A 16,353-nucleotide genomic window follows, 5' to 3' on the forward strand; every position below is an offset into this window, starting at 1 on the left:
AAATCACATTTCAATTCATTCCAACCAAAATGATGATTACATGATTGCTTACAAGATTATCAAAAATACCAAAATACCAGATAATCAAAACCCAAATACAAATGATGACACCAATTGCAAGTACATCGCGAAGAGAAAGAGCCATGAACCGCAAAGACATCCAATTTTTGTAGATGTAGTAATGATGAATGATGGTGTATACCGAAACAACTCCGACCATTTAAAATAATTATCTTCTTCGATAAGAGATGCTCCAAACGAAAATAGAGTATTTTTCCCAAAATCTTGTAGATCCAAATGCCGGGTGCCCTAGCTTAATCCCTCTTGTTGAAGACGAATCCAAAGCGACGCCGAGCAGAATCATTGATGTTCATGATGAATCGAGAATAGCAAGCCAAGAAATACCATGAAGATTTGAAATAATCGCTATTAAAGCGAAGAGAAAATCATCCAAAAGACGAAGCAAAAATCGCCCAATCAGCGAAGAAATGTGTCCATAGACACCAAAAACAAAATCTAAAAACACAAATGAGATTATTCTTATTCATAAAAAACTAAAATCCTTGCTCAGATCTAACCCAAGTGACTAGATCTGAGCAAGAATAAGGAGAAGTTTTTTTTTTTCTTATAGGGGAGTGGAAGGAGAAATATATCTAGGTTTGATAACAAATCTAATTCCTTAAAATTATGGCCCATTTAATATAAAAATGTGGTCTAAATTCAGTTTCGAACTTGATTCCATGGATTTCCGTAGGAACTCTTTCTTTGCCTCCACGGATTATACTTTACATGGAACTGCTTTGTTTCTCTGTTATCAACCATAACCTGATTGTTTTGACATTCATGACATGATTTGTTGTCATATTTGGATTATAAATATCAATAAGCTCTACAAACATGATATTATTGTTGGCACCAAGTGTTTTATCTTATTAATGAAATAAAGGGTTACCTCTTTCCTTCAAAAAAAAAAAAAAAAAAAAAAAAAAAAATTGTTGGCACCAAGCTCCAATAAAAAATGGATGATAATTTGATTAGTATCATTAATTACAGTAATTACAACATTCCCAAGGTTGGAAGCTAGATGCTTTTCATCACAAATCATAAAAATAAATTTACCTTTTTCCATCAAAAAATCTTCCCAATTGTAACATATTTGCCCGAAGAGAGATTGTATACCAAAGCTCAAAGATTTTCATAACTATTTCTACAAAATTTCTTCCCAAACTATCTCAATTTCGTTTCAAGAGACTGTAAATCGAAGCTCAGAGCATTTCTGAAGGGCTTCTCTAATTGAACTGAATCCTTTTGTAGACATAATATTTTAAACGTTTACCATAATAATAATAATAAGGGCAAAAACACTACTCCAACACAGTTTCCTCCGATATCTTATATGTTTTGATCTTCACTTACCTTGATTTTGCTTACTTTCATAATTAGCCACTGCCACTTTTTTTCCTTTTTCTTTTCTAAAGCATATAACCACTGCCACACGTATAATGAAGTGAAATTAGAAGAGCCTATTTATTTCCCTGAACGGAAGTGTTGCTCGCTTACCTGTCCTATCATTAAAATTGCATGCTAAATGATGGAAATGAATAATTCAGCAACGACAAAACGTAGAGTGCCAAATCAACATGACACTATAATGAACTTCAAAAATAATATCATTATTTCGTGAATTCCTGAAAAGGTTATTTTGTGTTAGTCACCAGTTAAGATCGCTAAATTGTATTGCCTCCTCTAAAGATTTAAAAATATTTGAAACCGTTTGTTGTAAGCTATTTCATCTCAAAATTAGTCTTTGGGAAGTATCCAAAATGACCTCTTCCCAAACCGGAGACCAATCCAATTGTTTAGGCTATTGGACAACTGATGATCCAAAAATCTGATTATCGGATTTCATTCATGGATTTCTTTGTCATCTTAGAGTTCCTTCTTTCCAAGAATGAGTTGGCTGAAGTATTCAACAGTTTCAGCTATCATATAAACCGCAGTTGTCATCACGGATTTTAACTGTCTCAATCAATTAACCTCTCGATAGATTTACATCACAAATAAAAAATAACTAAAATTTGGGGACATCGATCACACACGAAATAACCATACAAATATGATTTTGGCCGAATGTCACTATATAGCTAGCTTTTTCAACCTTATAACAAATTAAGATATCATAACTTGGTTCCCCATCATTCCACCCTGTTGTTCTGCTTCGAAATTGAGTGAGGAAGAACTCAGTATTAGAGTTCTAGTAGAACAAGAATTCCAATAATATATAAGGGTTTGGTTTTATATAAGGAAACCGTATACATTGATTGGTAAGCTACGTATTTGGGAGTGAATCCCTTATATATATATATGAATAACAGGACCTACCTGCATTCATCCTGCAAATTCCATCAGCTAAACAATTAAGAAGGAAAACAAAAGCACAATGGCGACACTGGCTAGCCTTCCTGAAGATATTATCACCGATATACTATTGAAGTTATCAGCCAAGTCGGTCGCTCGGTTCAGGTGTGTATGCAAACTCTGCTATGAATTGGTAAAAAACCCTAAGTTTGTTAGGATGCACCATCAACATGCTATTCAAAACGACAAGCTTAGTGTTCTACTCGAATCATGTACGGAAAATTCTTACTATGAAAAGGATGGCTATCATTATACATTAGATTTCGATATAACATCCTCATCTTACCATACGTCTGTTCGAACTGATGTCCCACGAGATATGTTTGTACTTGATTCTCCACTCATTGACCCAAGCAATGGCCTGATCGGCTTATCCGCCACCCGTAATCCAGATGGGGATATACTCGAAACGATTTGTTTGTGGAATCCATCAACTGGAGAATACCAGAATATGTCGGTACCAACATCAATTGTTGGCAAAACAAAGACTTTGTCTAAATATGGGGTGTGTTATGATTGGAAAATCGATGATTATAAGTTATTCTTAATAGTGACCGAACGATATGACGATATTGAAGTTTGGGTTCGTAGATTAGGCTCAAATATATGGAATAGCATTCGAAACGTACCTTGTGATCATAGTCATGTGCCTTTTAATGACAACTGCAAGATGAAACTTAGCTTATATAAAGACAACTCTCTTTATTGATGTTTAGAAAATCTCTCAAAAATTAAACACAAGTTCTAATCTTGCTCATATGATCAACCACAACTTTGGTGATCATATATATATAGAACTATGAATTCCTTTTCCTAATCCTATTACCTTATTACATGTCTTTCCTTTTCTTAGAGCTAGATGACTTCTAATTCTCTTAGGATTACATCAGTTTCCTAATCTTGTCCTAACCAGCTTGTTAGTGACTTCTATGTTGAAGTTAATCCAACATTCTCCCCCTTAAGCTTCAACTGTGCTTGTGAAAAATCTTGTACGCATGATGGTGCTCTCGTCTCCCATGGCTCGGTGTAGACAAGCTCTGATACCAATTAATGGCAACTGCAAGATGAAACTTAGCTTATATAAAGACAACTCTCTTTATTGATGTTTAGAAAATCTCTCAAAAACTAAACACAAGCTCTAATCTTGCTCATATGATCAACCACAACTTTGGTGATCATATATATATAGAACTATGAATTCCTTTTCCTAGTCCTATTACCTTATTACATGTCTTTCCTTTTCTTAGAACTAGATGACTTCTAATTCCCTTAGGATTACATCAATTTCCTAATCTTATCCTAACCAGCTTGTTAGTGACTTCTATGTTGAAGTTAATCCAACACCTTTGAAGATTTTATATGGAATTATTCATTGGATAAAACACATAAGAGTTATATAGTTTCGTTTGATATAGTTGAAGAGCGAACCAAAGACGAATTCCAGATACCAAGTTGCTATCTAGACGATGAATTGTACTCGCTTTATGATTTGGGTGTGGGTGTTTTGGGAGATGATCTTTATCTGGCAGTTAATACTGGATGGTATGAACGCAATATCGATCTATGGGTGATGAAAGAGTATGGAGTTATAGATTCTTGGACCAAAATTTTCAGTATTTCCAAAACTGAAACAAATTTTGGGTCATTACGGCCACTGCATTATCTCAATAAGAATTGCGAGATTTTATTATACGGAAGCGTACGTATAGAAGGTGACGAAGATTTATACCAGGATGTTTTGGTTTCTTGTGACCCAAAAAATGGAATACTTGTCACTTTGGATATCCCTTGCGTACCAAAATATTTTTGGCCTACGACTTTTGTTGGAAGTCTTGTTTCACTCGGTTCAAGTGAATTCGTAGAAGATATAAAAAAGATACTCAAGGTGGATGCCAATCCTAGCGCTTATAAGTTCTTCTCGCTGATAGGTGAGCAAGCGAAATCCGGGTACCAGGAGTTAGGAAGGTGTAGCTGGGGCACATATTTTGTTTTCTGGCTAATGCTTATCTGCAGGTAGTTTGCATTGGATATATTGGGATCTAGGGTACCGTGACATTTCTGTTTCACTGATATAAAACTGAATCTCTTTATGTTTGAGTAGTAAGATCGTTTATTTGATTATTTTGAATGCAGAGAACCTAGATGGAGTTCTGCTTGAGCTTATGTTTGATCTTGGGCGTTGATTATTCTTGAACTTATGTTTGGGCGTTAATTTTTTTTTTCCCAAATTGTCCCAATTCGCTCTAAGGAGATTGTAAATCGACTACCAGAGCATTACTCAGCGGCTTTTATTCTCTTGTAAAGGTCTTGATTATTTTAACCGTTTACCATATTCATAAGACAGGATAAATAGCAGTATACTCCAACTGGTTTCAGTTCAAACTATTGTATCAGCACACAGTTTCCTCCGACTTTGTTCGCACCAAACTCCAATAAAAAAATGGATGATAATTGGATTATTATTCTTACTAATTAACAATAATTACAACACTTCCAGTGTTGTAAGTTGAATGTGCTCGAACCAAAATGACAGAATACATGCTTTGATTAAGGATATTTACTTATTTCCCTCAAAAAATTTCCCAAATTGTCTCATTTTCTCCCGAAAAGATTGTACACCAAAGCTCATAGCCTTTATTAACTATATCCCTCTAAATTTCCTCTCAAATTGTCATATTTCACTCAAAGAGATTTGACACGCAGAGCTCTCAGCAGCCTCTATCATCTTGTAGAGGAGGGGCTTGACTATTTTAAAAGTCTACCATAGTCATAAGAATAGGGGAAAAACCGCTACTCAAACTGGTCTGGGTCCAAACTATATATTGTGTCAACTCAGTTTGCTTCAATATCTCATGTGCTTTGATCTTTGGTTACCTTGAGTTTGCTTACTTTCATAACCACTGCCACATAGCTAGAATCACATTATGATATGAAACTGGAAAAACGTATATATCTCCCTGAATGAAAGTGTTGTTCGCTTACCTGCCATATCATAGAAATTACATGCTAAATAATTCAACAACAGCAAAACATAGCAGAATGCTGAGTGCCTAACAAAATGACATTATTGTGATCTTTGAAAATATGAATATAAATTCATGAATTTCTTAAGGGTTAATTATTATTATGTGTTCCTGCACGGTTTTTTTTTTTTAGAAAGAAAAAAGAGGAATTTACAGTATGTACAACGTCAGGCCATGACTAGCCTTGAAGCAAAGAAACAAACGCAGGAAACTACAAGTTTAATATGGTTTCCCATTGAACCAACACTTGGCTGAAAGAGTATTTACTGAAATTCTTCAAAGTATGAGACCACAGATGCCCAGTTTGCTTAATAAACTTCTTGATCTCCTCCATAGATTTAGGTCTGTTTCCATGTATCTATCATTCCTTTCCCTCCACGTCTTCCAAATTATTGCAAATGGAATTAACTTCCAAAGCTCCTTCCTGATGTCATAAAATATATAAGAGTTCCAAGCCTGAAAGAGACCCGAAAAAGAAGTTGGCATAACCCAACTAAGCCTGCAAGTGTTAATGAAGTAACCCTAAATCTCTGTGGTCCAAGAACAATGTATGAATAGATGGTTTAGGCTAACCCCTATGGGCTAAATTGGAGTGCTAGATTGGCCAAAAAGTGTTGCAAATCAAAAAATAAGTGTTGGAAAAAAGTTAACAGTGATAGTTGATAGTTCTCTCTCCTACCAGGTGCTCGCAGTCCAACTATCAGCGAGATTGAAACGCTGAACCGTTCGGCGCTCAAAAAATGATCTAAACGTTGAACCGTTCAGCGTTGGGAGAAAATTTTCTGATCTAACGGCTGAGATTTAAAGCGCTGAACCGTTCGGCGGTATATGGTGGTCCCCCTGCTAATCTAGCTGCTAGATTAGCCATCCCATAGGACTTAGGAGGTTGCCCATACTGATGTGGATGGCCAATCTAGCAGCTAGATATCTAGCTCATAGAACTAAGCCTTAGAGTCACCGGATCTCTCTGACAAAGACAGCAGATGTTGCTATTAACTTGCATCCCTCTATGTTCCAACATAACTCTAGTAGGCATCGAATCATGAAGCCTTGCCGGTTTCCCAAAACAAAATTAAAAATAAAACCTTCGGAGGAACATGTTTTACCTTCATCGGATCTGCATGTTCCCAAACAGCTTCTTCTCTACACAACCGTTCGTAAAGTTTCTTTGCTGAGAAGTCTCCTGTAAGTAATCTTCCTCACCAGCATGTACAGGTTTTTAATCACAGTTGTCATGCATCATGGTTTTTAACTCTCTCAATTAACCCGTCTACTCAGTAAAATTGACATGGCATCATCCAGTAAGTAACATTATCTTCAGTATGCGTCAAAGTATGTTCGTTAATAAGGTGGTGTTGGAGCATCATCACCATTGACACTCGTTGTTGTTACTTCCTTGACCCAGTGAGTTCTTAATCAATCATATATAGCTAAGGAAAGTTGAGAGCATTGTTAGGGGTTCAACTTAAAATAAAAGCGAATGGTTCGTTGAATGGGTACGTAGTATTTCAATTTCCATATGTTTTTTTTGTCTAGAAGAAGTATTTTGCATATGTTGAAAAGGAGGCAAAAAAATAGAAACTTGCAAACTGCTTTCATTGAGAGTTGAACTCAAGACCTCCCGCTTACTAAACGGGTGCTCTAACCAACTGAGCTATGAAAGCTTGATGCGCTAAGATGGTTTCATGCTTGAACACAAAATTTCTGAAATTTAATTTGGGAACAAAAACAATGTATATATATATAGCTTAGATTATAAATTCTCTATTTCTTCGTACATTGTCCTAATTTCATCAAAACACATCACGGATCAGGTCTCAGTGTCTCTCATGTCATTTCATGGCTTCTGATTAACTCAACCAAGTCTTCGTGTAAAAAGAACCCGGTACTATTCTATACATGTTTACCATAATCAGATGAAATGGGAAAACCACGTTACTTTAACTAGTTTCAAGTTTCTAATCCCAACTCGTATTCACAAAATGGTTAAAAAGACCAAAATCAACAATTCCTTAGTGAAACGGACAGTTAGATTTTGATACTGTTTAAATGGACAAAAATGTAAAAATAGACAGGATGTAACCAGTTTTATCGTGCCCATTTTCAAATATTTTTTCTTATTTTTAATTTACACAGGATGTATTCAGTTTCATCCTTGCTATTTTTTAAACTTAAGCTAGGATGAAACCAAGATGTATCCAGTTTCATCCTTACTATTTTTTTTGGCCATTTCACTCAACTATTTTTTACTCGTCCATTTGGACCGTGATTTAAAAATATTTGGACAAATGACCCATTTTCCGACTCTTATTCCGGCATAATTACCCCAATTTCTCATTTTCTTTATTTTCCATTTAACCACTGACAAAGTGGTCTCTTAGAAAAAAAATTCTTTTTTTGAATTACAGTAGTTCTGATGAGATATCATCTCATCGAAATTACATGGTACATGGAAATGAATTCAACAACCACAAAAACATGGAGTGTGAAATTAACGTGAAGCTAATGTGAACATTGAAAATAGAAATATAATTAAATAAAACTTTGAAATTAGATTCTTAAATTTCTAAAAAGTACAACATTTTATTGTTGCCACTTTGAAAATAATTTTGGCAACTAATATTTGCCAACATGCATTCGTCCATCCTATTGCGTGAACTGAATTTCACGTTGATTCGTAGCATGTGCGTGTGACATAGTAAGCATGAGCGTTAGCATGTAATTGTTGATGGAAGCGTCATCAACAACAACAAAAAAAAAATTGTTTTTTAGCCGGTCAAGAGGAAAAGATTCATTGAAAAAATAATAATTAAGGGGTACTTCAACCAAATGTAATTCATTGAAGAGTCGACAAGCCATCTTACTCCTGGTTGGTCTATATATAACACACCCATTTCATTCCGTTATTGATTTTGTTGCATTTATATATGAATCTTCCGCCGTGTATAAACAAATGAGATGCTGGGCAAAACTGTATTTATATAAATAAATGGATACAAAAGCGCAAGGATATCTTGCATATACCGGTAATAAACAACATTAAGTCTGACATAATGATACCGATAGGATTTGAATTGAAGGTTCTTGCTCTCTTAATTGGAAGATGTTTTTGCTCTGGAAGGCATTGGTTACATAAAGGAACGAGTTTCAAGATATTTGATTCCTGAAATGAAATTGTTTTTTAAGAGAGATTTGTTGTGGTAAGTGATTTTGTTTTTATGATATATGTAACTAAGAAACTAATTAGAAATCTTGCACAAAAAGGAAAACATTTTGGGACTAAAGAAAAATGACATGAAACTCATTTTAATTATTTTGGCGTTTTCTTTTTAGTCTTATTATTTTTATTAAATCTATATATGTTGTGATAAACTTTTACAATGAAAATATTATTCTGTTTGATTATTGACTAATTTTCTTGTTTTTGAAAGTCAGTAGTATTATGTATGGCTGAAAGGAAGACGAAGGCATTCTAAAAAAAAGGAATTTGGCCTCAAAAGCATCTTCTAAGTGCTAACCAGATTAACAAGTATCTAAATAAAAATTAGACATGTAAATTTAACTCCCATTTTTCTTTTTATTAATCTTAAGCTTTTCCCTTGCATGAAACTAGACATTAGTTGCCGAGGCCTCTTAGTTGAATGAGTCTATACTGGTTTGCAATACAATCTGATACCCTGATATTGGTTATAAATTTTTGCTTCGCTAAAATCTTTGATGAGGGCGGCGTGCTCTAATTAATTTCTGCTGGTAAATATTTGTACTCAACTGGGCATCTGAATTTTGATATTGTATTTTCATAGGTTGTCTTTGTCAACCTTAATCTGTAATTAGGATGTTGTTTTTTATGCATCCAGATATGATAACCATGTTTTCCTGGGTTTACTATCCTCATGACTTGGTTTCAAATAAATTTTTGCCCCACTGATGTTAAAAAAAAAAATAGTAACAAAAGTTCTAATCCCCCTGGTGCCTTAGTCTTTGCCTCAACAAGAGAGCTCTCTGCAAAATATATTAATTTGTTGTTAGCTCTTTTAAGTTTCCTTATCCTAAGATGCATGAATTGACTGAGCAAGATGGACGTAAATATGCATGAATAATTAGCTAGATGAATGACCTTCTCATTGACGATGTACCATGGGCGGAGCCAGATCCTTTTAGGCGTGCAAAAAAGGAAAAATGGGCTTGGAAGCCCAAATCCTAAAAAGAATAGGCGTGAGTATGCATTCAACTGGCTCCGCCACTACGATGTACATGTGTAAAACAAATTATACCTACATCTTGTTTGTTTGCAGCTGACTCGGCGTATGGATCTGAGTCAATCTCTGACTCGGGTCGAGTCAGCAGTCAGACCGTTTGTTTTGTATTTTGAGTCAGATCTGACTCGATCTATGACTCAGACATAACCACTGACTCGGACCCATTTGAGTCAGGTAACAAAATAAACCTGACTCACGGGACCAAACCACTGACTCAATTTTTTGAGTCAGATCTGACTCAAAACAAACATATTGAGTCAGATCCAGATGAGTCAGGTGATTTCACTCAGATCCAGATGACTCAGATCCAGACGACTCAGATGAGTCAGGAGTAAACAAACATAGTGCTATTTGATTTTTTTTTTGTTGAAGCATTACCAACTCTCATTGCTTTGGCGATGACAAATCTTAAGTACAAAACACAGTTTGGCTAAGTTAGTCTGTGTTAGTGGTGGTCCAGATTTGTCCTCAAAAAGATAAATCTACGGTTGTAGTTCTTCTGACCACACCCTCATCTCGCACGTGTAAGTGGTGGCCAAGATTTCATCTCCCAATTGATAAATTTATGGCTGTAATTTCTCCCATAAAACTGACATTTAATGCCCCATTAATGGAAATCTAACATAATAAATATAGTAAATGATTAATATAATAAATACCCAACTAATTAGTGTTCCACACAAATTGATGATAATAAATGATGTATTAATTGGTCAGAATAATGTTTGTTCACTAATTGCTCATAATAAATAATCTATTAATTTTTTTCATTATAAAATTTATCTTAATTAAATTAATAAATTTATATTTCTACTAATAAATAATTTTGATAAAAATATAAACAATATCAATAGATATTAGTTGCGATAGTAGGTTGTGAAAGCACTGGGGGAGGTCGAATGAATCACTAATCTAATAATATATATTAGTTACGGCACGGGTTAAGCCCTATAGACACATTAATAACCACTAATCTAAGGAACAAGTACAAGAGACCTGGATCTTCCGGTAATTCATATAATGGAACAATTTATGTTTTGTTTATGCAATCCCATTAAGCAAAATCAATACTAATACTTTGTTACTTCACTTTATTATTATTATCATCAAGAATGTAAAACACAGTTTGGATAACTTTGTGGCAGTTCAGATTTATCCTCACAAAAGATAAATCTAGGGATGTAATCGTTTGTCATAAGTGATGGTTTTGATTGAGATTAGAAAACCATCTAATGGACAAAAGTTATCATGTCATTAAGGTTCCATAATTCTTCATAATAAATAGTCTATTAATTAGCCATGATAATATTTTGTTATATGTCAAATTAAAAATGATAATATATAAATTATTCTACTAATGATGATAATAAATATATTTTTATTAGTTAATACTTAAAATAGTTTGGTATTGCTGCGAGCTTTACAAAAGTGCTTTTCCGATGTACGTTATTGTGTGGAGCTATGTAAAAAAAAATAATTGAATAGTTGCCGATGTACGTTATTGTGTCGAGCTTTGTAAAAAAAAAAGCAATTGAATGGTTGCAATTATAAACTAAAGCTAAAACTATTTTAAAAAGCAGACATATCTCTGAAAATATCAGGTTCAACTATAATTAGTGAGAAAATGACAAAAGCAGACATATCTCTGAAAATTGTTTATTCTATTTTATTGTGCATAAAATAAGTAAATTTTCTATTATTAGAGTACATACATGTAATATTAAATTTACTACTTAGTATTATTACTAAAAAGTATTATTTTTCTTAACCACTTTTTAAAAATCAATAATTTCTTAATATTTATTGTTGAAAATAAAAGTATATTTCAGTGATACGATATACAATAAAATGTAGTTTGAAAATAAAAAATAATTATCTTTAAAGAATAAAATATAACGAATAAAAATTGGTGATCATATATAGATTCAAGGATTATTGTTTTCAATCATAAAAAGATGGGCTAGAATTGGAAAATAAAATATGAAACTAGGATGAACTATAACATTTCCTTTTGAAGCTTTAAAAGCTCCTTTTCCCCCATTTTTAAAATTGATAGATTTTGGAAGTGTACACTTTATGAAATCTTTACCAAACACTAAGATGAAAAATATTGCTATAAATATGGTTTCAAAGTACTTTTTTTAATGAAAAAAAGCAGCAGCAAACTTAGTTAAATTGGTTAACAATTATATAAGTGGACCATAGTGATGGTGGCAAGTATTGGTGCCCAATGGGTAATTTCGCATCACCTCACGTATTTCTTGATCAATGGTTTAACGTTATTTTTATTCAATGATGACGGATAGCAGAGTTTATTGTTATTAGGTCAATTACTTAATGATTTTTACTTACTAACTGATCATGGTATTATTATTTTTATGCAACGAATAACCTCACATTTGGAAGCATAATGTCGTAGAATGTAATGACCTGACCCTCTACCAATAATGTCCTCACTAAGCCACCGAGGTCATCTAATAGTATTGAGTTTTCAACGGTCACCGCTGCGGTCATCTAGCAACATCTTCTTAGGAGGTCACCCATCCCAAGATTACTCAATACCGATCATGCTTAACTATAGAAATTTTTCGCCAACTATGAAGCCAATTGTGCTGAAAAAGTCTCAGTGTTAGGAAATGATAAACCATTACCTATATTCCAACTTAATTTAGATCCTTCCTCGGGTACGGAATATGTTCAATTCTAGACTCTGGCATTTTTTCTCACTCATGAGACCCTTTACCGACACAATCCGTCAAGCATACTCTTTCGACCTCGACATGTAACCCGTGGTCGACTCTAATACCATTTGTAAGGACCTGATCCTCCGCCAATACTATCCCCACTTAGGCACTGTGGTTATCCGACAGTGTGGGATTTTCAACTAAAACTGATGTGGTCATCCGTCAGCAGTTTTATGGGAGGTAGACCATGCCTAGATTACTCTCGCCCGAGAATGCATAAATTCAGTGATTTTTACCAACTCTGGATCCAACTATGTTGAAAAGGCCACAATATTACGAAAGGACAAGCCATTACCTATATTCCATTCGGTGAACTCTCCCTACCGAATTGAATTACGTACATAATATATATGGGGATTTTGAAAAACTAGAATTACATTGTATGTGAGTAAAATGGTTGCCATCGGAAATGACTTAACATTTTAAAATATAATATCTTAAGTAAATGAATTAGTTTTTAATTATGTCATTGAAATAGTAAGAACATACAATAAGCATGAGCATCTCCACACATAACACCGAGACTTTTTAGTTAAAAACCCTACCCCTCTTATCCCAAGGTGGTCAAGTGGAGTTTGGTATTATGTGGCCAGGCCCTGATTAGTTTCTGATGCTCCATGAAGATCCTAACAATTGGTATCCGAGCCCGTGATTGGGGCTACTGTCTGAACGTAGAAGTGATTGTGGATGTCACCCGGTTTAGGGCGCAAGCGGAATCAGACTCAAGGTGAAGAAGGCAAGGCCTAAAGTTTAACTCGCGCTCAAGGTGGAGTTAGTGTCTCACCCATTAACTCAGATGGAGCAGGGTTTTAGATCGGCAAGGCAATACTCAAAGTTGAACTGACACTCAAGGTGGAGTTAGTGTCTCACACATTAACTCTCAAGTAGCGGTTATCTATGTGGGAAAGGAAATGCTCAAGATGGAGTTGGTGCTTGCCTTCTCATTAACTCAAGGTCGAGTAGTATTCTAGGGCGCATAGTGACAATACTCATGATTGATGGGTGGCATATACATATGGTAATCATATGGTGAAGTCTGATTGAACTGGTGAAGTGGTTTAATATCGCCAAGGTGGAGATTGTTGGAGTATGTGGCGCGATAAACCACTTAAGTATAGGTAGGGATAGTCCCACATGGAAGAAAGAGGAGTACATGTGGAGCTTAATAAGCTTTGGCATCTCCTTACATAGCACTGAGGCCTTTTCGATTAAAACCGCACACTTCTTATCCCAAGAAGGTCAAGTAGGAATATCATCGTACTATGTTGTCGGGCCCGTAGTAGGTTCCTATTGTCCATGAAGATCCTAACATCGTTCACTAAAATAAGGAAGATACAGAAAGGTAATACCATTTTAAAAGATCGATAAGATATCTTTGTAAACTAAAAAACATATCAAATAATATTTTTTTTGGACAAAATATGTAAAAAATTAATTTCGATATAATTACATTGCTGGCTTGAGGATACAACTCGAAAAAGGAGAGACATAGTATGGAGGATGTCAGGACGGAAAATGCTAAAAAGGATTTTTAAAGTGAAGAATAAAAATATCTATCGGTTTCCCTTTACTTTTGCAACGAAAAGAAAGGTAAAATTGATATTAATGCATATTATACTTAATATTCGTATGTCGGAAAATCCATAACTAAATAAAAATTATGCTCGTGCCGTTACGGCACGGGTTAAGCCCTAGTTATGTTATAAAATCAAGTAAATTATATATTAATAAAATAATTTCTCGGTCATGCTGATTTTTTATTAACATGCCATAGCATAAATCACGTAAATTATATATTGATAAAACAACTTTTCTCGGTCATGCTGATTTTTTATTGACATGCCATAACGTCCATAAAAGAAATGCCATAAATTATATATCAATTTTCATTTATACAAAATTTTATAGCATTTCACAGTTTCTAATTTGGCCAAACTTTCTTGTATTACTCCGGCTTGACTAATCTACCTGTTCAGAATAATCAAACTGGTTCAATCCCAACTCTTGATCCGCCATAGTTTCCTCTTATATCTCATACAATATGTTTTATCTTCAATTACCTTGATTATCGTCTCGTACAATATGTTTATCTTCAATTACCTTGATCTTGCTTATTTCTATAAGGACCATGACCACTACCACACTAAACCCATCACGAAATGAAATAAGAACAAACTATTTATTTCTAGGAATGTAAAATTGTCTCTTATGAATTCAATAACGGCAAAACATGGAGTATGAAACTAACATGAAACTAATGTGAACTTTATAATTTCATGAAATTCTAATATACAACTTTCAAACTAAAAAATAATCATAAATTTCATAACATTACAATATTTTTGTCCTTGGGAAAACCCAGTATGACATGCTATGGTTGGGATTTGGGAATGAACCAATGCCGATTTGGTCTTGTTTAGACTTTAAGAATGATTTAAGCAATAAATATTGAGGGAGTACCAACCACACTGTAATTCTAGCACTATCTCATATTTTGGAAACCATTTTTTCAATAAAACCTAAGTGATAAAGAATATGAAGATAATATTTAGGAACCACATACGTGTTATACTGATCGCGAATTAAATCCCATGGTCTGTCTCGACCCACATAATTGGTAGGACCCTTACCTTAAGACCACTCCTTGCTAGACCGCGACACAAAGAGGGTCCATCCATATGTAGGTCGGAACAAACTGCCGGATTCAACCGGCAGCTAGTGCAACACGTAAATTTAAATGGATTACATATAAATGACTAAAGGAAAAGAGGTTATGTTCCTAATCTGGGTTCACTAATCTGTCATGTATTCTCTGGTTTACGAATTGCCAAGGCAGCACCCAAATTATTACACAAACCAATAACTGAAATACCGGTTATGTACCATTTACTGTTTCAGAATCCGATAAAAGCAACACTATGTTTTACAGTAGGACTAAATTGATATTTTTTATAAAAAACAATATTATTATAGGTCTACAAGATGAAAACTAAAAACATAAATTTATTCACGAAGTAAAAAGACCCCACGTTTTCCTAAGAGGAGTACTTTAGACAAAATAATATTGTACGTAGAGATTTTTAAGATACGAAAATTAATAAAAAGATTTTTATTTTCTTAAATTCGCTTTGAGATGTGTACATATAGATGATATGATATCCAAGGGCTAAGATGTGCACTCTTACGGTAGCCGCCACGAGAGTGATCTTGTCACATCGTGACCCAAAAAAGCATCTTCTACTATTATTAGACATTCTTTTTCTTTCTAAGCTATAAAGAGTAGAAATTTTGTTCAAAAACAATTCCTACTCCTAAAGGCTAAATTTCACTTTAAAAAACACTACTTCATAAGACTTATCACTCGTGCAACCCATGGTAGGTTTCTAATACTTACCTAAGGTAAGAGAAATAATAAGAGATTTCGCTTCGCTATAAATTAATTGTATTTAAATCCGACTATTATGGTCTTCCATGTCGTTTAAATGTAGCGAAATCCTTTAGCTACACTTTAAAGTTGATCAAATCTGATACACCTTTTAGCTAAGAGAAATCACACAGAAACTAAGTTTCTGTTGAAAAAACTATTTGACGGATACCGATAAGTTTCCGTGCAATAAGGTTAAAATAGATATTCGATAGGTGAGAGGTGTAAGCATCGCCAGGTGTTCAGCCATATCGTACTAAACAAAAGAAAGGGAGAAAATTAGAAGAGGTGTGGCTCTTGACAAATGTCTTTAGATTCAACAATAGTTGAGGAGCTAACCTGTTCAAAAATAATTCCATAAACAGTTTGATCCTGGCTCAAGCAGTATGAAAAAAATATGTTTATGTTAACACAAGCATGTTGAACAAAATTTCGGAATCGGGTACTGAAAGAGGGAAAGGATACTGCTAATTCGAATACTGCTA

At 34.3% G+C, this 16,353-nt stretch overlaps 1 non-coding gene across 1 annotated transcript; it reads right to left on the minus strand.

Annotated features, from left to right (window-relative positions):
* Positions 1 to 7,031: 7,031 nt before the first annotated feature.
* On the minus strand, positions 7,032 to 7,105 carry TRNAT-AGU. Its single transcript has one exon. It is a non-coding gene; the product is annotated as a tRNA-Thr (tRNA).
* Positions 7,106 to 16,353: the final 9,248 nt, after the last annotated feature.

Source organism: Papaver somniferum, chromosome 10 (assembly GCF_003573695.1).
Source record: "Papaver somniferum cultivar HN1 chromosome 10, ASM357369v1, whole genome shotgun sequence".
In the NCBI taxonomy this organism is placed as follows: domain Eukaryota; kingdom Viridiplantae; phylum Streptophyta; class Magnoliopsida; order Ranunculales; family Papaveraceae; genus Papaver; species Papaver somniferum.